We start from the raw sequence: 21,253 nt of genomic DNA, 5'->3' as shown, positions 1-21,253 counted from the left end.
GTGACTCACACTCCTGCCTCCTCAAATTGACTCGGGCAGAATGAGCCAACTGGCTGGCCTGTAGTCCTATTCAGTAACAAGCTAAGCGTCCGATTCCACACCCCAGCAATGATATTATAGCAGAATATATTCATCTAATAAATGTATAAAGACACTATGTCAGAATAATGACGCGCAGCCTATCTGACTGGGAGTCTTTGAAGATGAGACTGCGTCACAACAGCAGAGAAAGCTTTCCATTCTGCAGCATTCTCATCAATCTCTCAGGAGCACAAGATTACTCACAACCTCTGCACTACTTCAGATTCACTAGGTTATATTATTTGATTATGTAACATAGTTACTGTCAGAAATGTTCAATCCTAACACTTGGTCCTAGCACAGTCAATATTTTTTCCAGCATTGTAACACCCAGCTGGATGAAAAATTGTTTTACTATATGTGTATTTCCTACCCACTTTTATGCATGTTAAAAATCAGATAATTCAGTAGCTTAACATTTAGCCATTGGCAACAGCCTTCGTCATTTAAGAATTAATTTAGAAGAGTATTTAAGAGACAAAAAGTACTAGGGCAAAGCAAGATCTCACTGATAAAGATGATTAATACTTCACTCCATGACTAAAGAAATTACGCAGATTTTAAATTGTATTTTATTCATATTGATTTTGTTCCCAGCGTCATCAAAACTATATAAACAGTTACTATACTAGCTTGTTTGGCAAGATACTGAAAGGCAGCAGGTTCAACATAAACTATCGTTAGCCATCTATGCAACAAAAAGCATCAACCTAATCTTTGTGCTAGGAACAGGAACTCTGCAGATGCTGGAAATTCAAGCAACACACATCAAAGTTGCTGGTGAACGCAGCAGGCCAGGCAGTATCTGTAGGAAGAGGTACAGTCGACATTTCAGGCCGAGACCCTTCGTCAGGACTAACTGAAGGAAGAGTGAGTAAGGGATTTGAAAGTTGGAGGGGGAGGGGGAGATCCAAAATGATAGGAGAAGACAGGAGGGGGAGGGATAGAGCCGAGAGCTGGACAGGTGATAGGCAAAAGGGGATACGAGAGGATCATGGGACAGGAGGTCTGGGAAGAAAGACAAGGGGGGGGGTGACCCAGAGGATGGGCAAGAGGTATATTCAGAGGGACAGAGGGAGAAAAAGGAGAGTGAGAGAAAGAATGTGTGCATACAAATGAGTAACAGATGGGGTACGAGGGGGAGGTGGGGCCTTAGCAGAAGTTAGAGAAGTCGATGTTCATGCCATCAGGTTGGAGGCTACCCAAACGGAATATAAGGTGTTGTTCCTCCAACCTGAGTGTGGCTTCATCTTTACAGTAGAGGAGGCCGTGGATAGACATGTCAGAATGGGAATGGGATGTGGAATTAAAATGTGTGGCCACTGGGAGATCCTGCTTTCTCTGGCGGACAGAGCGTAGGTGTTCAGCTAAGCGGTCTCCCAGTCTGCGTCGGGTCTCACCAATATATAAAAGGCCACATTGGGAGCACCGGACGCAGTATATCACCCCAGTCGACTCACAGGTGAAGTGATGCCTCACCTGGAAGGACTGTTTGGGGCCCTGAATGGTGGTAAGGGAGGAAGTGTAAGGGCATGTGTAGCACTTGTTCCACTTACATGGATAAGTGCCAGGAGGGAGATCAGTGGGGAGGGATGGGGGGGACGAATGGACAAGGGAGTTGTGTAGGGAGCGATCCCTGCGGAATGCAGAGAGGGGGGGGAGGGAAAGATGTGCTTAGTGGTGGGATCCCGTTGGAGGTGGCGGAAGTTACGGAGAATAATATGTTGGACCCGGAGGCTGGTGGGGTGGTAGGTGAGGACCAGGGGAACCCTATTCCTAGTGGGGTGGTGGGAGGATGGAGTGAGAGCAGATGTACGTGAAATGGGGGAGATGCGTTTAAGAGCAGAGTTGATAGTGGAGGAAGGGAAGCCCCTTTCTTTAAAAAATGAAGACATCTCCCTCGTCCTAGAATGAAAAGCCTCATCCTGAGAGCAGATGCGGCGGAGACGGAGGAATTGCGAGAAGGGGATGGCGTTTTTGCAAGAGACAGGGTGAGAAGAGGAATAGTCCAAATAGCTGTGAGAGTCAGTAGGCTTATAGTAGACATCAGTGGATAAGCTGTCTCCAGAGACAGAGACAGAAAGATCTAGAAAGGGGAGGGAGGTGTCGGAAATGGACCAGGTAAACTTGAGGGCAGGGTGAAAGTTGGAGGCAAAGTTAATAAAGTCAACGAGTTCTGCATGCGTGCAGGAAGCAGCGCCAATGCAGTCGTCGATGTAGCGAAGGAAAAGTGGGGGACAGATACCAGAATAGGCACAGAACATAGATTGTTCCACAAACCCAACAAAAAGGCAGGCATAGCTAGGACCCATACGGGTGCCCATAGCTACACCTTTAGTTTGGAGGAAATGGGAGGAGCAAAAGGAGAAATTATTAAGAGTAAGGACTAATTCCGCTAGAAGGAGCAGAGTGGTGGTAGAGGGGAACTGATTAGGTCTGGAATCCAAAAAGAAGCGTAGAGCTTTGAGACCTTCCTGATGGGGGATGGAAGTATATAAGGACTGGACATCCATGGTGAAAATAAAGCGGTGGGGGCCAGGGAACTTAAAATCACTACCAACCTTATAGTTCCCACACCCCGCACTTCCCGTTTCTACCTCCTACCCAAGATCCACAAACCTGCCTGTCCTGGCCAACCTATTGTCTCAGCTTGCTCCTGCCCCACCGAACTCGTTTCTGCATACCTCGACACGGTTTTATCACCCCTTGTTCAATCCCTTCCGACCTATGTTCGTGACACTTCTCACGCTCTTAAACTTTTCGATGATTTTAAGTTCCCTGGCCCCCACCGCTTTATTTTCACCATGGATGTCCAGTCAACGGGACCTTTTCAGAATGGCAGGCAGTGACTAGTGGGGTACCGCAAGGCTCAGTGCTGGGACCCCAGTTGTTTACAATATATATTAATGACTTGGATGAGGGAATTAAATGCAGCATCTCCAAGTTTGCGGATGACACGAAGCCGGGTGGCAGTGTTAGCAGTGAGGAGGATGCTAAGAGGATGCAGGGTGACTTGGATAGGTTGGGTGAGTGGGCAAACTCATGGCAGATGCAATTTAATGTGGATAAATGTGAAGTTATCCACTTTGGTGCCAAAAATAGGAAAACAGATTATTATCTGAATGGTGGCCGATTAGGAAAAGGGGAGGTGCAACGAGACCTGGGTGTCATTATACACCAGTCATTGAAAGTGGGCATGCAGGTACAGCAGGCGGTGAAAAAGGGAAATGGTATGCTGGCATTTATAGCGAGAGGATTCGAGTACAGGAGCAGGGAGGAACTACTGCAGTTGTACAAGGCCTTGGTGAGACCACACCTGGAGTATTGTGTGCAGTTTTGGTCCCCTAATCTGAGGAAAGACATCTTTGCCATAGAGGGAGTACAAAGAAGGTTCACCAGATTGATTCCTGGGATGGCAGGACTTTCATATGAAGAAAGACTGGATGAACTGGGCTTGTACTCGTTGGAATTTAGAAGATTGAGGGGGGATCTGATTGAAACGTATAAGATCCTAAAGGGATTGGACAGGCTAGATGCAGGAAGATTGTTCCCGATGTTGGGGAAGTCCAGAACGAGGGGTCACAGTTTGAGGATAGAGGGGAAGCCTTTTAGGACCGAGATTAGGAAAAACTTCTTCACACAGAGAGTGGTGAATCTGTGGAATTCTCTGCCACAGCAAACTGTTGAGGCCAGTTCATTGGCTATGTTTAAGAGGGAGTTAGATATGGCCCTTGTGGCTACGGGGGTCAGGGGGTATGGAGGGAAGGCTGGGGCGGGGTTCTGAGTTGGATGATCAGCCATGGTCATAATAAATGGCGGTGCAGGCTCGAAGGGCCGAATGGCCTACTCCTGCACCTATTTTCTATGTTTCTATGTTTCTATGTTTATGAACCTGAGAATTTAATCCATTTTCTGACTTTTTTTAACTCAACCTTGTCCGTTCCTTCCCTAAGAGACATGTTGTAATTATTTACTTATTGAGATACAGTGCAGAATAGGTCACAACACGCTGGAGGAACTCAGCAGGTCGGGTAGCATGCATGGAAAAGATCAGTCGACATTTCGGGCTGGAACCCCTCGTCAGGACTGTAGAGGGAAGGGGCAGAGGCCCTATAAAGAAGGCCCTATAAAAAACACAGGAATCACCATATTTGTTCGCGTAGTTTTTTTTTGAGTCACTCACATATGACCTGGTGGCATAATGATATATGCCATTCACATACTTTTACATATAACCCATAATGAATTAAGTAAACAAACAAAAATGCTTAATAAAACAATATATTTACAATATTAAGTTCAAAGTTCATAGTAAAATCTATTATCAGAGTACTTACATGTCACCACATAAGCCCTGAGATTTATTTTCCTGTGGGCATACTTAGCAAATTTATAGAACAGTAACTGTAAGCTGTAAACAAACTGTGCAAAGGCAGATGTAAATAGATAGCAATAAATAATGAGCATGAAATAACAATATAACAGAGTCCTTAAATGAGTGAAATGAGTGTAACTGTCACCTTTTGTTAAAGATCTTGATGGTTGAGGTGTAGTAACAGTTCTTGAACCTGACTGTGTGAGTCTTGAGGCTCTTGTCTCTTCTACCTGATGGCAGCGGTGAGAAAAAAGCATGGCGTGGGCGATGAGGATCTTTGATGATGGATGCTGTTTTTCTCCAGCAATGTTTCATCTTGATGTGACTAGTGACTAGTCATACAGTGACTAGTGAGGTACCGCAAGGCTCAGTGCTGGGACCCCAGTTGTTTACAATATATATTAATGACTTAGATGAGGGAATTAAATGCAGCATCTCCAAGTTTGCGGATGACACGAAGCTGGGTGGCAGTGTTAGCAGTGAGGAGGATGCTAAGAGGATGCAGGGTGACTTGGATAGGTTGGGTGAGTGGGCAAATTCATGGCAGATGCAATTTAATGTGGATAAATGTGAAGTTATCCACTTTGGTGGCAAAAATAGGAAAACAGATTATTATCTGAATAAACAACAACATACATCAAAGTTGCTGGTGAACGCAGCAGGCCAAGCAGCATCTATAGGAAGAGGCGCAGTCGACGTTTCAGGCCGAGACCCTTCGTCAGGACTAACTGAAGGAAGAGTGAGTAAGGGATTATCTGAATGGTGGCTGATTAGGAAAAGGGGAGGTGCAACGAGACCTGGGTGTCATTATACACCAGTCATTGAAAGTGGGCATGCAGGTACAGCAGGCGGTGAAAAAGGCGAATGGTATGCTGACATTTATAGCAAGAGGATTTGAGTACAGGAGCAGGGAGATACTACTGCAGTTGTCCAAGGCCTTGGTGAGACCATACCTGGAGTATTGTGTGCAGTTTTGGTCCCCTAATCTGAGGAAAGACATTCTTGCCATAGAGGGAGTACAAAGAAAGTTCACCAGATTGACTCCTGGGATGGCAGGACTTTCATATGATGAAAGACTGGATCGATTAGGCTTATACTCGTTGGAATTTAGAAGATTGAGGGGGGATCTTATTGAAACATATAAAATCCTAAAGGGATTGGACAGGCTAAATGCAGGAAGATTGTTCCCAATGTTGGGGAAGTCCAGAACGAGGGGTCACAGTTTGAGGATAAAGGGGAAGCTTTTTAGGACTGAGATGAGGAAAAACTTCTTCACACAGAGAGTGGTGAATCTGTGGAATTCTCTGCCACAGGAAACAGTTGAGGCCAGTTCATTGGCTATGTTTAAGAGGGAGTTAGATATGGCCCTTGTGGCTAAAGGGATCGGGGATATGGAGAGAAGGCTGGTACAGGGTTCTGAGTTGGATGATCAGCCATGATCGTACTGAATGGCGGTGCAGGCTCGAAGGGCCAAATGGCCTACTCCTGCACCTATTTTCTATGTTTCTATGTTTCTATGTTTCTATGTTTACCTGGTCCATTTCCGACACCTCCCTCCCCTTTCTAGATCTTTCTGTCTCTGTCTCTGGAGACAGCTTATCCACTGATGTCTACTATAAGCCTACTGACTCTCACAGCTATCTGGACTATTCCTCTTCTCACCCTGTCTCTTGCAAAAACGCCATCCCCTTCTCACAATTCCTCCGTCTCCGCCGCATCTGCTCTCAGGATGAGGCTTTTCATTCTAGGACGAGGGAGATGTCTTCATTTTTTAAAGAAAGGGGCTTCCCTTCCTCCACTATCAACTCTGCTCTTCAACGCATCTCCCCCATTTCACGTACATCTGCTCTCACTCCATCCTCCCACCACCCCACTAGGAATAGGGTTCCCCTGGTCCTCACCTACCACCCCACCAGCCTCCGGGTCCAACATATTATTCTCCGTAACTGCCGCCACCTCCAACGGGATCCCACCACTAAGCACATCTTTCCCTCCCCCCCTCTCTCTGCATTCCGCAGGGATCGCTCCCTACACAACTCCCTTGTCCATTCGTCCCCCCCCATCCCTCCCCACTGATCTCCCTCCTGGCACTTATCCGTGTAAGCCGAACAAGTGCTACACATGCCCTTACACTTCCTCCCTTACCACCATTCAGGGCCCCAAACAGTCCTTCCAGGTGAGGCATCACTTCACCTGTGAGTCGACTGGGGTGATATACTGCGTCCGGTGCTCCCGATGTGGCCTTTTATATATTGGTGAGACCCAACGCAGACTGGGAGACCGCTTTGCTGAACATCTACGCTCTGTCCGCCAGAGAAAGCAGGATCTCCCAGTGGCCACACATTTTAATTCCACATCCCATTCCCATTCTGACATGTCTATCCACAGCCTCCTCTACTGTAAAGATGAAGCCACACTCAGGTTGGAGGAACAACACCTTATATTCCGTTTGGGTAGCCTCCAACCTGATGGCATGAACATTGACTTCTCTAACTTCCGCTAGGCCCCACCTCCCCCTCGTACCCCATCTGTTACTCATTTTTATGCACACATTCTTTCTCTCACTCTCCTTTTTCTCCCTCTGTCCCTCTGAATATACCTCTTGCCCATCCTCTGGGTCACCCCCCACCTTGTCTTTCTTCCCGGACCTCCTGTCCCATGATCCTCTCGTATCCCCTTTTGCCTATCACCTGTCCAGCTCTTGGCTCTATCCCTCCCCCTCCTGTCTTCTCCTATCATTTTGCATCTCCCCCTCCCCCTCCAACTTTCAAATCCCTTACTCACTCTTCCTTCAGTTAGTCCTGACGAAGGGTCTCGGCCTGAAACGTCGACTGCGCCTCTTCCTATAGATGCTGCTTGGCCTGCTTTGTGCTAGGAATTTGATTTCATTAGGTATGAGGAATTAGAGAAACAGCAGAAGAAAGAAAATCTTCTAGAAAATTGAAAATTGAAATAGAATTATGAGATACCATTATGAATGATACCGAGAGAAATGAATAGGCCTTCTAAAGGCAGGAACTCATCTGTTACCAACCAATATAAACACAGAGGCTAATCCCCAATCAAACTGCAGGGGGATTGCATATACTTAAACTATTTTATGCTGCAGTATTTTAAAATCAGTTTTAATTGATTTGTTAATGCAGATAATTGATGCTCAGGTGTTGGTTGTTAAATGACGCATTTCACTGTGTATTTTGATGTACATGTAATAAACAGACTGCAGATGTTGGAAATATTCAGCAGGTCAGACAGTAGAGAGAGAGAGAGAGAGAGACAGGTGCAGAGGCAGATGAAGCTAAGGTTTCAGGTCATTGACTTTTAATCAAGAAATGGCTACATGTGTAAAAACAAACAGGATTGCTATGCCAGCAAAGGCACAGAATATAAGAGCAGGGAGATTATGCTATAGTGAGAACAGCATCAGTTAGGCTACATGCATTTTATCACCATATTGAAGGAAAGGAGCGTGTGTGCATTGCAAAGGATGCAGAGAGGATTTGTGAAGATGTTGCCAGATCTTGAAATTTGTAGCTTTGACAACTTGAGAGGTCTAGAAAAGCCAAGTTTGTTTTCTGTGAAACAGAGTAATCTGATTGGAGAGGAGATAATTCGAGTGTAGAAAGAGATCAGCATTATCTGTCATATGGATGGTGAAACAAAACATATGCGTCAATTGTATCAAACCAAATCAGCAAAGATTGTGCAAGGCAGCCCACAGGTGTCGGCGCACTTTCGATGCCAACACAGCAGCTGACTAAACTCAACGTCTAAACTCAACGTCCTAACTCAACGTCTTTGGAATGTGAGAGGAAACCAGCACGCCACAGGGAGAATGTACAAACTCCTTACAGACCTCGCTGAGAATCAAACCCTGATTGCCGATCGCTGGTATTGTAAAGCAATTGCATTAACCACTACACATAGTGAAGCGCATAAACATCTCATTCCCTTACCAGAAGAGTGAAAGGGCAAGGGGAATAGATTTAATAGAATTAGGAGTGGGACTATACAGAATATTAAGGGAAAAAAGGCACCTAGAGATTGGCAGTAGTCGGGAACTCTCCTGAAATGGTGGAAGAAGTACTTGGATGTGGATGTGCACGAGGTGCAGTGGCCGGCAGGAACACAGACTGAGTGCTAGGAGATGGCATTTGGTTGTGTAGCTCTCTTGACACACCTGCACAAGCATGATGGGTCAATGATTCTACTTCTATAATGTAGCACCTAATTGGAATTAGACTCCTTATAGTAGTACCAGATTATTGGGTTAACTTTGATTCCAAAAATAAAACAAATTGCACAGGCTATGTTACATCGATGTGAAACTAAAACCATCAATGCAAAAATGCAACAAAACTGACCAGTTAAAATTTTTTATAGCTTTCATTACTTTAATATTAGATTTATTTTATTTTATTTATTTTATTAAATAATACCTCTTTAACCAGCTTGAACAGATACTCCTCATTTTTTTGAAGGTTGATGTGTGTAAATAAATTGCATAGCAACCATTCCCATTACACTGTAGTCCCAGCCATTAAAATATCCGCCGGATATTCTACTTAAGTACAAGTCAGTACAATCACCTTTAAGGGAGATTTGAATAACTTCCCACATACTATGCATTCCATTGTTGGCACACCTATGCTGAGGCATTTCACAAGATTTCTAAATGGCACAGCACTCTGAAACTTAAGGTTTAAGATTAGCCAGAAGTATTCTCTATTTTTTTCTGTTTTACCTTTCAGTCATGAATTTATTTCTGTCTCGTTTTTATGATTTCCTCTACAGTTGGTAGAGTCTGTGATCGGAATGAAAGGATTAAAGTTGTTTCCATGTCATTGTTTTCACAGTAAATGCGCAGCAAGTAAAAACTTATAACGACCCTGTGGCATTTTACTTGCTGTGGTTACCAGGAGTGGTGCTGTTTGGTGCTGGGAGACAGAACACATTACGCCTAGATTCAGCATCAACTACTTACAGGTCAAAAATACAGAAACGATTTCATGTGGTCTAAAGATCCCTTTGCACTAAGGTACTCAGTGGCCTTGACTTTCTTCTTTCTCCCTTTTACATGTCTAGAAAGGTGGGAGGGAATGGGATTGGGATGACAGGGTTAAGAGGTCCAGCCACCTGTTTAATGCTTTGGCACCGAACCAACATCAGCTATTGCAGTTATGCTTATCTGTTGAAGATGCAGTGGAAACTGAACAAGTGCGGGGCCGAGATAGGCAATGTTTTTCTCATCAATAACATATAAGCAGTGGCTACTTTCTTAGGTACAGTCCTGCCGAAGGGCTTCAGCCCGAAATGTCAACTGTACTTTTTTCCATAGGTGCTGTCGGCAGGACTTCATTCAGCATTTTGCATGTGTTGCTTGGATTTTCAGCATCTGCAGATTTTCTCTTGTCAGGTACACCTGTACACCTGCTCGTTAATGCAAATAACTAATCAGCCAATCACGTGGCAGTAACTCAGAGCACAGCATGCAGGCGTGATCAAGAGGTTCAGTTGCTTTTCAGACCAAACATCAGCATGGGGAAGAAACGTGATTGAAGAGTCTTTGGCCGTTCAATCATTGTTAGTGACAGGCGGGGTGGTTTGAGTATCCCAGAAACTGCCAGAGTATGTGGAGGATTTTTTTTTGAGGATGTGACTAAACACATTGATGAAGGTGGAGTAGTAGATGTAGTGTATATGGATTTCAGCAAGGCATTTGATAAGGTAACACACATCAAAGTTGCTGGTGAACGCAGCAGGCCAGGCAGCATCTCTAGGAAGAGGTACAGTCGATGTTTCAGGCCAAGACCCTTCGTCAGGACTAACTGAAGGAAGAGCTAGTAAGAGATTTGAAAGTGGGAGAGGGGCCCCCTCCGGTCTTCTCCTATCATTTTGGATCTCCCCCTCCCCCTCCCACTTTCAAATCTCTTACTAGCTCTTCCTTCAGTTAGTCCTGACGAAGGGTCTGGCCTGAAACGTCGACTGTACCTCTTCCTAGAGATGCTGCCTGGCCTGCTGCATTCACCAGCAACTTTGATGTGTGTTGCTTGAATTTCCAGCATCTGCAGAATTCCTCGTATTTGATAAGGTACCCCATGCAAGGCTTATTCAGAAAGTAATGAGGCATGGGATCCAAGGGGACATTGCTTTGCACATCCAGTATTGGCTTGGCAAAAGAAGTCAAAGGGTGGTTGAGGACGGGTCATATTCTGCATGGAGGTCAGTGACCAGTGGTGTGCCTCAGGGATCTGTTCTGGGACCCCTTCTCTTCGTGACTTTTGTAAATGACCTGGATGAGGAAGTGGAGGGATGGTTTAGTAAATATGCTGATGACACAAAGGTTGGGGTGTTGTGGATAGTGTGGAGGGCTATCAGATATTACAGCGGGTCATCGATAGGATGGAAAACTGGGCTGAGAAGTGGCAGATGGAGTTCAACCCAGATAAGTGTGAGGTGGTTCATTTTGGTAGGTTAAATATGATGACAGAATATAGTATTAATGGTAAGACTCTTGGCAGTGTGGAGGATCAGAGGGATCTTGGGGTCTGAGTCCATAGGACACTCAAAGCTGCTGCACAGGTTGACTCTGTAGTTAAGAAGGCATACGGTGCATTGGCCTTCATCAACCATGGGATTGAGTTTAGGAGCCGAGAAATAATGTTGCAGCTATATAGGACCCTGGTCAGACCCCACTTGGAGTACCGTGCTCAGTTCTGGTCCCCTCACTACAGGAAGGATGTGGAAACTATAGAAAGGGTGCAGAGGAGATTTACAAGGATGTTGCTTGGACTGGGGAGCATGCCTTATGAGAACAGGTTGAGTGAACTTGGCTTTTTCTCCTTGGAGTGATGGAGCATAAGAGGTGACCTGATAGAGGTGTACAAGATGATGAGAGGCATTGATCATGTGGGTAGTCAGAGGCTTTTTCCCAGGACTGAAATGGCTAGCACGGGAGGGCACAGTTTTAAGGTGCATGGAAGTAGGTACAGAGGAGATGTCAGGGGTAAGATTTTATGCAGAGAGTGCATGGAATGGGCTGCCAGCGACGGTGGTGGAGGCGGATACGATAGGGTCTTTTAAGAGATTCCTAGATAGGTACATAGAGCTTAGAAAAGTAGAGGGCTATGGGTAACCCTAGGTAATTTCTAAAGTAAGTACTTGCTCGGCACAGCATTGTGGGCCAAAGGGCCTATATTGTGCTGTAGGTTTTCTATGTTCTGTGTTTCTATTCTAATCTCCAGGGATTTTCACACACAACAGCCTCTAGGTTTTACAGAGAATGGTGCAAAAAAACACAAAAAACAGCCAGTGAGCTGCAGGTCCATGGGTGAAAATTCCTTGCTAATGAGAGAGGTCAGGAGAGAATGACCGGATTAGTTCAAACTGACAGGAAGGTGACTATAACTCAAATTACCATGTGTTACAACATTGGTGTGCAGAACAGCATCCCAGAATGCACAAAATGTCAAATCTTGAAGTGGACCTGCTACTGCAGCAGGAGACCACGAACATACACTCTGTGGTCATTTTATTAGGTACAAGAGGTACCTGATAAAGTGACCTCTGAGTGTTTTTAATGTTGGCATTGTCACTGTTGTGCTTCAGGTATCCATGAAATAATTCACAAAGTAGGAAGTCTAAATTTATACATAGGGCAAGGTTAAATGGGTCCTTTTCAGTTTGGCAATAGGTAACTAAGGGATTGCCACAGGGATTAGTAAAAGGGCTTCAACTATTTATAATCAGTATTATTGACTTAATAAAAGGGATTCAATGTACTCTGGCCAAATTTTGTAATGATTCAAAAAAAGAGGTTGGTTAGCAAGTTGCTAAGATGATACTTACAAAGAGATACTGAAGGACTAAGTGAGTCGGAAAGAGTTTGGAAGATGGGCAAAATTTAGAGTTTTGTGAGGTTTGGAAGAAAGAATGAAAAAGAAAACCATTATTGAAATAGAATAATATAAAATATGGTACAAAGTGATCTAAATCCTAGTGTTGGAAACACAAAATGCAAATTCAGCAAGTAATTAGTAAGGTTAAAGGATTGCTGGCCTTTGTTACAAGGACGATGGCACAAAAGAAAGTTTAAAGCAGCCATATTGAGACTGCACCAGGAGTACTGCTGGCGATCTAAGTCTCCATATCTATAAGTAACATAGTGGTTAGCACAACGCTGACAGAAGACCCAGGTTCAATTCCCACAGCTGCCTGTAAGGAGTTTACACACTTTCCCTGTGACGACATGGGTTTCCTCCCACAGTCCAAAGGTGTAGCAGTAGGCGGGTTAATTGGTCACTGTAAATTGTCCTGTGGTTAGACTAGGGTTAAATCAGGGGATTGCTGGGCAGTGCAGGTTGAAGGGGCTATTCCATGCTGCATCTCAATAAATAAATTAATTAACTAAAATAGTGCTTGCACTGGGGACAGTGAAGTAAAGATTTTCAGGGATGAGGGGTTAATGTATAGCATAATGAAAGATACAGCAGATTAAAAGGTGATCTTTTTGAAACATACTGTATGAGGTACTGAAGGGAATGGACTAAGTGGATGCTGAGAGAATGTTTCCCCATTTGACTATATATATATATTTATAAGCATCCGAAAGTCTCGTGAGACCACGGATTTGTGCCTTGGAAGGTTTCCAGGGCACAGGCCTGGGCAAGGTTGTATGGAAGACTGGCAGTTGCCCATGCTGCAAGTCCCTCCTCTCCATGCCACCGATGTTGTCCAAGGGAAGGGCACTAGGGCCGATACAGCTTGGCACCAGTGTCGCCGCAGAGCAATGTGTGGTTAAGTGCCTTGCTCAAGGACACAACACGCTGCCTCAGCTGAGGCTCGAACTAGCAATCTTCAGATCACTAGACTGACGCCTTAACCACTTGGCCACGTGCCAACGTATAAAACCATAAGATGTAGGAGCAGAATTAGGCCATTTGGCCCATTGAGTCTGCTCTGCCATTTCATCATGGTTGATCCAATCTTCTTACCTTCTCCCTGCATCCCTTCATGCCCTGACCAATCAAGAATCTGTCAACCTCTCCCTTAAATATACATAAAGATTTAGCCTCAACGGCTGCCTGTGTCAAAGAATTCCACAGATTCACCATTCTCTGGCTAAAGAAATTCCTCCTCATCTCCATTCCAAAAGGCACCCCTGTTTTCTGAGGTTGTGTCCTTTGGTCTTAGACTCTCCCACCATAGGAACCATCGGCTTCACATCCACTCTATCAAGGCCTTTCACCACTTGATAGGTTTCAATGAGGTCACCCCTCATTCTTCTGAATACCAGCAAATACAGGCCCAGAACCATCAAACACTCTTCATATGACAAGTTCTATTGGGCATAGTTGCAGAATATAGAGCAGCCTGTCTAAGATGGATTAAGGAGGATTTTTTTCTCTCTCAGAGCATCACGAATCTTTGGAGTTCCCTTCCCCGGGTGAACACAAAGCCATTTTGCACTTGCATTTGAGGAATCCAAAGCATTAAAAGAAGCCACATCTAACGTAAACCTGTTCCACCTTGAGTATCAGAATTCAAATAATGTGACTTTTCAAAGTGACATGTTCATTCTTTGAAGTCTGCACTTCATCAGAAAGCAAAAATATATTTTTGAAAAACTGCAGGTGCTAGAAATATTATATTAAAACAGAAAATGCTAGAAAGCTACTTTGGAGAGGGGAGTAAGGGAACGTTGCACTAGAACGAGGAAAATGTTAAAATAGAAATGTATTTTAAAATTATAAAAAGTGAGGAGTGGAGAGAACAAAAGGAATGATTGTGATAGGGTGGGGACATGAGAGACTGAACGACAACAAAAGGTGGCTGAGGGAGAGTGCTTAAGGATTAGTAATTGAAGCTGTCCAGAAGCAACGTAAATGGAATGCAATGAATGCAGACAGTGTTGAGTAAAGAAAACACACAAAGAAACATAAAAATAATGCTGGAACTGCCAGATACAGACACAACAGTTGCTAGAAATCTGAAACAGAAAAATAAAATGCCAAAAATACTCAGTAGGTCAGACAACATCTACGGAGAGAGAAGAACAGAGCTAACATTACTGGCTGATGGCTTTATGTCAAAGTATTCTTTCCTATGGGCTGTAATATGCTCGGTCAGAAGATGAGATGCAGTTCCTCAAGCTTATTTTTGGCTACATTGGAACAGTGTAAGAGATTAACACCAGAGGTCAGAGTGAGAATAAGATAGAGAACTGTAGTGATAGTCAGCTGGAAGCTCAGGGTTACCGCTGTGGGCTGAATAAAGAGGGTGTTGTGCAAAGTCGTCTTTAGTTTCCCCAGTAGGGCAGAGACTCTACTATAAACACAAGATGTAATTCATAAATAGGAATAAATACTAATACATGGATGGAGGGGTCCTCCAAAGCATCTGCTCGATTCCACACACGTGAGCTCTAGACGTCTCAACACGCTGGAGGAACGTCCTGACGAAGGGTTTCGGCCTGAAACGTCGACCGATCTTTTCCACGGATGCTGCCTGGCCTGCTGAGTTCCTCCAGCGTGTTGTGAGTGTTGCTTTGACCCCAGCATCTGCAGATTATGTTGTGTTGAGCTCTAGACCTTCCCTTCCCAGCCCAAGGTTAGGGTTGTATTTACCCTCATCTTCCAGTCTACTAGCCTCCGCATTCTAAGGATCCCCCACCATAATTTCCACAACACTTAGTCTGATGCCCACCACATATCTTTGCTGTTCAGCGTGGCAATGGGAACATTCGCTCCAGGACTTCATGGTATGTTCCTTCGCCACCATTCCACTTCCCACAGAGCGTTCCCATGCAGCTGCAGAAGTTACAGTAACTCTGCTTTTACCTCTTCCTTTCTATCATTTAGGGAGCGAAAATCATCCTTCCAGTTGGAAGCAACTCTTCACATGTACAGCTTCCAGTATTTTATATTTCATTCAATGCTCACAAAATTGTCTCTCCTTTACACCGGAGAATCAAAGTGCTCCATTGAGTCTGTAAGGGTGACACTGAGCTTTCAATTGTCCATAACCCAACTCCCGTTACTTGGACGTTGGGGGCGGACCCAAGTGCAGGACACAGACATGGGGGTAACATTAACAGAAGTGTGTTTATTAATAGTTGCCAGGCAGGCCGGAGAGCGAGGAATAGGTGCTTACGTGGATGTGAACGTTGGACAATGAACCGGAGGAGCCTGGACTTGGACTTGGACGTGGAACCTGGACTTGGACTCAGACGTGGAACCTGGACTCGGACTCAGACGTGGAACCTGGACTCAGACTCAGACTTATACTCGGACACAGAGCTGGGACTCGGACTTACTCAGACACAGAGCCGGGTCTCGGACTTGGACACAGAATGACAAGACCAAACAAAGACAGACAATTCATATCTTAGCTCGGAGTAGCAGCAAACGGCCTGGCAATCCTCAGCTGGACATGAGACGACAAAACCAACAATGACAGACAATTCTTATCTTGGCTCGGAGTAGCGGCAAACGGCCGGCTAAACTCAGCTGGACACGAAAATGACAGAATGCCCAAAGCAACCCCAGGCACCGAAGCAACTTAGAGTCCACTATTCTCAAAGGCCTGGAACGTGCATTGCCGCACAGCTCAGGAGACGGACCAGCCCTGAGTAGATGTAAGCCGGAGGTTTTATGCTGCTGGTTTGGATGAAAATCAGGTTCCATAATCAAGGAGCCTTGTAGAACATGGGGAAAAGGAAATGAACTGAAATGAGGAGTCAACGGACCGAACCGTGACAACTTCATCCTGCTCTAGCTCTCTTTATACAGTATGCTCAAGGAACGGTATTTAACCCTCTGATTAGACGTGCTACAATCCTCAGCACACAACACTGAATTTAGCCAGACTTCAGATAGCCATCGTTTTCATATTATGTTAGAACTGTTGTGTTCTGTACCCAACAATTCTAGCACTCATTTTGCTTTTATTTATTCTCATGTGCTTCTATTCTCATGCATCTCCTCCTATTTACTGTACATTGCTTCCAAACAGATCTGCTGCATTCAATAATCACCAGCCTGCACCATTACTGTTTCTTCAAAGTAGTTATAGAACAGGAAACAGGCCCTTTGGCCCATCAGGTCCATGCTGGCCAGGACATCCGACCTAAGTTTGGACTGTAACATTCTAAACCTTTCCAAACTACGTACCTGTCCAACTGTCTTTTGATAGCTGTTATTATTCCTGCCTCAAACACTTCCTCTGGCACCTCATTCCATACACCTACCATACTCTGTTAAATAAAATGATTCTCAAGGTACTATTAAATCTTTTCCCTCTCACCAATAACCTACATCCTCTAGTTCTTTATTTCCTAACCCTGGGAAAAATATTGAGTACATTCACCATATTGCTGCCTCTCAATTTTATACACTTCTACTAGGTCACCTCTTAAACGATCCAATTATGCTCCAAGGAATAAAATCCTAGCCTGTCCAAACTCTCTCTATAAATCAGTACTCCAAATCCTGACAGCATCCACGTAGGTCTTTCCTGCACTCTTTCTTTTTTAATAATTTCTTTTCCTGTGGCAGAGCGACGAAAACTGAACACAATACTCCAAGTGTGACCTTAGCAGAATCCTGTACAACCGTACCATGATCTCTTGTATTCAATGCCCAGATTTATGAAGGTCAGCATGCCAAAAGCCTTTATCATCATCCCCTCTACCTGTGACTCCACTTTCAGAGAACCACATATTCTACTTCAAGGTCCTTCTATTCTTCAAAAGACTTCCCAGCACCTTACCATTTACAATGAAAGCCCTATCTAGATTTGACTTTCAAAATGCAACACTTCATACTTATTTCAATTTAAATCCATTTGCCATTTCTTTGCCCACTTACTCAGTTGATCAGACCCCCCTGTAATTTTTGATAACCTTCATTGTCCACTATACTACCTACAGTATATTAGTGTTATCTGCAAACTTACTAATGATGCCTTGTACATTCATAAATGACAAACAATAATGGGCCCACACCAGATAAGGCACTCCATGAGCCACAGGCCTACAATCTGACAATTAACCTTCCACCATCACTCTCTGTTTTCGACCATTAAACCACTTGTTCATCCAATTAGTTAGCTGTCAACTTGTTCTCATTCAGTCTCTCTTGATCTATCCGAGCCAGGCTCATCTCTCTTGGTCTATCTGAGCCAGGCTACTCTCCCTTGGTCTATCCGAGCCAGGTTAGTCTCTCTTGGTCTATCCAAACCAGGCTAGTCTCTCTTGGTCTATCCAAGCCAGGCTCGTCTCTCTGGGTTTACCCGAGCCAGGCTAGTCTCTCTTGGTCTATCTGAGCCAGGCTAGTCTCTCTTGGTCTATCCAAGCCAGGCTCGTCTCTCTAGGTCTATCTGAGCCAGGCTAGTCTCTCTTGGTCTATCCAAGCCAGGCTCGTCTCTCTTGGTCTATCCTTTGGCTGGGATTTGGTTGAGTCAAGTCAGATCTAGAAATGAAGATTGACAACTGCTGTCTATGCTTTTTCTGGGGTACTTACTTACTGCCGGTTATGTTGCTCGCGTTTTGGCCAGCAGTGAAGGTCCACCATTTCTGTCTGTCTGTCTTTACCATCACACTCAGATATAGAAGGATTCTTCTTTGCTGTTTCCATAACAATTTTGTTTTACCAGAGTTGTTAGTCCTGAGCTGAACCCCTGAACCTGGAGAACCGATGGACCACTCTTAGCCTGTCCTCTACCCTTTGATCCGTTTGGCTTGGGTGACCCTACCCTTGGGCGAGCAAAAGCATAAAGACCTGACTCCAGCCAACATAGCTCTCTGGGTCATTGAGGCACAAGTACCTCTAAACCCCATAATAAGTTTGTGGTCCTGTTGGAGGGCTTTCCAGGGTAGAAGGGTACAAGCAGTGGTGAACCAGGGAAGAGAAATGAGCCTGGATGTGGCTCTGAGCCAGAGACATATGGCAAGAGAGGAGATCACATGCAGGGGCCACAAGGTCCATAGTTTTCACAGGGAAAGTGTTAAAACAGGCAAAGGACCAGAGATTAAAGAAAAGGTGAGATTTTAGTGGTTCTGTTTAAATCAACATAATTTTCATCCTGATTCATCAAGTTCAAGTTCAAATTTCTTGCAATCTGAGTGTGTATATATATATATATATATATATACAACTAAATGAAACAATGTTCCTCCAGACCTCAGTGCACCCTCAAAACATACCACTCAACACATAAACCAAAATATTATCCTAAGTAAGTTATTAAAATATAATTCAAAATGCATGTAGTGCACAGCACAGGTAAACAGTACAGTAAATAGTAAACAGCTTGCTGTCCTAGTGACGAGACCTCATTGATGGCAGAGTACTCACTATTCTCATAGCCCGAGGGAAGAAGCTGTTACCAGTCTGGCAGTCCCAGTCCTGATGTTTCTCTACCTCCTTCCTGACAGTAGTGGGTCAAAAAGACGGTGGAATGGTTGGTGAAGATCCTCAACAATGCTTTGACCCTTCGTATTCAATGCTCCCATTAAGTTTCACAAATAGGGGGAGGGAGACCCCAGTGATCCGCTCAGTGGTTTTTACTATTGTCTGTAGGGTCTTGTGGTGGGACATAAGTCACTGCCAAAATCTCACAGGACAGTATCAGGCTGAGTCAGGTATCGAAAAATTATACCCTCAAGCTCAGGTTGGATTTGAATTTGCGCCAATGAGAGCAAGTTTTCAATTAGTGTATTCTGGGCAGGTTTGTTCAGTTATGATGAAATCAAATTTAGATTGGATGATTGTCTGTGCGTGGGTCAGTTTGAGATCGGCTGTGCTGAGACAAGATTTGAGTTTCTGTACTCCTGAGTCAATATGGATTGGTTGTACTTAGGGCAGGTTTGGATTTAATTTTTACTGTACATCTGCATGGATCTCTAATTCTAACGTTTTCGTTCCTAGCTTCCAATTTTCACACTCCTTTAATTTGACTCATCTAAAATTCTGTTGCCTATTCACTAAATTATACCAAGCACTGTGTACCCAGTCCTCCCTGCACAATAACCTATGTTGGCTCCCAATTCTGCAACAACTCAATTATGAAATTCTCATTCTCTTTCAAATCCCTTCAAAGCCTTGTTCTTCCATCATCTTGCAACATCTTCCACCCCGCAAACCTCTGAAGTAGACTTGTAGCATCCAACAGGCCCTTTGACCCAAATCATCCATTCCACTGAGATATTTGACCAAGCTAGTCCCATTTGACTGCATTTGGCCCATTTCCCTCTCATTTTTTTCTATCCATGTCCTTGTCCAAATGTCTTAGAAAAGTCGTAATTGTAGCCACCTCCACCACTTCCTCTGGCTGTTCATTCAATAAGTGGACTGCACCCTGGGAGAACAAAGCTGCTCTCCAATCCCCTTTAAAGCTTTTCCCTTCCATCTTAAATCTATGCCATCTAATTTTATTCTCTCCTGCCCACTTTTCCAGTTCTTGTGCTTGCTTCTCATAATGATTCTTTGTTGCAGGTTCATTAGGCTGACATATTCATTTGAGGTGCTCCGGGAGCAAAAGGATTGCTCTTCCACACCACTCATGAAACCAGGGTTGATACAAATGGTAGACTGTAGGACAAGCCACCTCATGAACTTACAGTTTATGGTGCAGTACTATTCTGCTGCTAGCCAATAAGGCTTCACTGATCACTAGTTTTGAGTGCTTTGAACTTAAACCGTGTATCACAGTGAGTCCCAAAGTATGAATGGAGCATCTCCTGGAGTTAATTTCAGAAAGGACTGCACGTTGTTCGTATTTAACAATGCTGTTGTGGCAGTTGCACTTGCAGCACGTAACAGAGGAGATTTTGATGGCTTTTCCCTCGTGTTGGTTTTTTCACCACAGTTAGCTGGTTTTGTCCTCAGTAGGGGTATTAATGAACTAGTCCTGCAAAGGGGCTTGCTACTGTCAGTACAGGAGGAGCGCTGATCCATTAATTAAGGAAGATGCTGGGTAAAATCAGCAGGAGTGTTCCTTGTTTTTGCCCTAATTCTTCAAATATTCCACAATGAGATCTCCCAAAGCCACATTCTCTTGCATGTGTACACAGTGCACAGTACGTGTTTGCATACTACCCTGGTTGCCTCTGTGTTTGCAGGAGCTGTACCACACTAGGATATTGACAGCAAGCTGAACAATATAGAACTGGAACAAGCCTTCTGGTCCACAGTGTCTCTTATGCCCATGATGCCAATCTAAACTAATCCATCTGCCTGCAAAAGCTCTGTCTCCCTCTAAACTTTGCCGGTTCATGCACCTGTCTAAAATGCTTCTTAAATGTTGCTCTTGTAACTACTTCTACCATTTCTCTTGAAGCCTTGACACCGACACCTTCTGTGCAAAATTATTTGCCTTACGAATCTCCTTTAAAGTTTCCCCCTCTCACTTTAAACCTACTCCCTGGTCTAATGTTTGTAATTCCACCTGAGAACAAGACTCTACCCTACCCTATCAACACCTCTCAGAATTTTTACAGCCTCCATGGCCTTCCTTTAATGTGATGACCAGGACTGCAGAACTTGTACTCCAATATTGTTTTGTTTATCAGTGCTCCTAAGGGCCCTTCCATTTCCTATATACTGTTTGCTTGCACTTTTAGTTGCCTGAATTAAACTCCACCTGACATTTCTCTGCCCAGGTTTCAACCTCATCTATATCCTACTGTATCCTTTGACACATTTCCTTTCTGTCTGCAACTCTAATTGATTTTTGTGCTGTCTGCAATCTTCCCAGTCAGAACCTGTTTTTTCTCCTTGCCGTGAGGCACAGAGAAGT

Source organism: Mobula hypostoma, chromosome 3, assembly GCF_963921235.1.
Source record: "Mobula hypostoma chromosome 3, sMobHyp1.1, whole genome shotgun sequence".
Lineage (NCBI taxonomy): Eukaryota > Metazoa > Chordata > Chondrichthyes > Myliobatiformes > Myliobatidae > Mobula > Mobula hypostoma.
This window is presented reverse-complemented; position numbering follows the sequence as displayed.